The sequence below is a fragment of the Myotis davidii genome, unplaced genomic scaffold (assembly GCF_000327345.1).
Source record: "Myotis davidii unplaced genomic scaffold, ASM32734v1 scaffold707, whole genome shotgun sequence".
Taxonomy (NCBI): domain Eukaryota; kingdom Metazoa; phylum Chordata; class Mammalia; order Chiroptera; family Vespertilionidae; genus Myotis; species Myotis davidii.
This window is the reverse complement of record NW_006297755.1, coordinates 20,709-22,316: the sequence shown is the minus strand read 5'-3', so window position 1 is coordinate 22,316 and position 1,608 is coordinate 20,709.

Below are 1,608 nucleotides of genomic sequence, written 5' to 3'. Positions count from 1 at the left end.
GGCAGTCAGAGAAAGCTAAATATCACATGATCTTACTCATATGTGGAATATAATGAACAACATAAACTGATGAACGAAAATAGAACCAGAGTCATAGAAGCATTGAACAGACTTTCCAACCAAGGAGGGAAGGCGTGGGGGTAGGGGGGGTAAGGATGAGGTGATAAGAGATCAATCCAAGGACTTGTATGCATGCATATGAGCATAACCAATGGACACAGATGTGGGGGTGGGCAAGGCAGTCAGGGACTGTGCTGGGGGGTGAGGGCGGCCAGGCAGAGGTCAATGAGGGGAAAAAGAGTCTTATGTAACACTTTAAACAATGAAGAATTTAAATTTGTTTTTAAAAAATGTTTCCTCATTAACGTAACAAAAGACAACTTTGTTGCTCTCATCATAGGAAATTTCAAAGGTTTTAGGAGCTCTGTGGCATAAATAGGGACAAAGATCAAATGTATATTTCTTATTATAAATCACAGTATCACACACATGTATACTTATTTGTAGATTTATCTAAATATGTTTTTATATATCTATATCTATATCTATATCTATATCTATATCTATATATGTTCTGTTGCTTTGCTTACCCTCTCTCGCTCTTAGAAATGTTACAGAAACATAGAAAGACAACAGGCTCAAAAAGAAATAACTTGTGCTAAGGCCCACTAAGACTTCATAAAACCTATTGGCAGCTTTTCCCAGGAATGTGACCTTTAAATAACCAGTCAATGTGAAATTTCCTGTTTAGCACTGTGGGGTGATCCACTGATAGACCCCTTTTGGTCCTCTTCGGAGGGCAACCATGCATTTAACAATGCATTCTTTGCTAATAATTTCCTTTGTTCTACTTATTCTCTGCCTTTAAAAACCTTTCCTTTTCAGCAGCTCCATGGAACTTCTTTCTATTGCTAGATGGGATGCAGCTTAATTCATGAATCATTAAATAAAATCAAATTTTATCTTTAAATTTACCCAGTTGAAATTTAGTTATTTAACAGAAATATCCCATTAGCTGAAGAAAAATCAAGTATTTTTCCTCCCATAACTTCAGCTTTATTTTCCTTCTACCATCTAAAGAAAATATCAACATACCCTCTTCTAATGAAGAAGAAAATAAAACTGTGTAACTTTTTATGATAATGTTTGCTTGATAAATATTGATTTTTATCATCATCTTTTGCTGGAAGTTATTCTATTTCTTTATGAAATTCCAATTCCTTTCTATCTTCCCTTAATCCACTGAATATTATTAAATTTGTAGAATTCAAAAAGATACAATGAAATAAAATGTAGTTCTGTGTTACACATATATCCTTTTCCTTCTGCTATGTTTGCCTATTTGCTTTCTTCAAATATATACAACATACTGTTTTAGAATTCTATTGAAATTCAACCAAACACATCCATAAATGTGTGTTATCATTAATTTTTTTATAAGAGCAGTACTATTGTTGTTGTTCAAAGTAAAATTTTAGAAATCAGATTTACTTATTCACTGAGGATTTATTCTCATCTACATACTCTCTCTAACTTATAATAATGAAAATTGAAAATGAAGGCAGGCAGAATTTGCCACCCCAAGATATGTCCCTTTGTCAGAGAAGG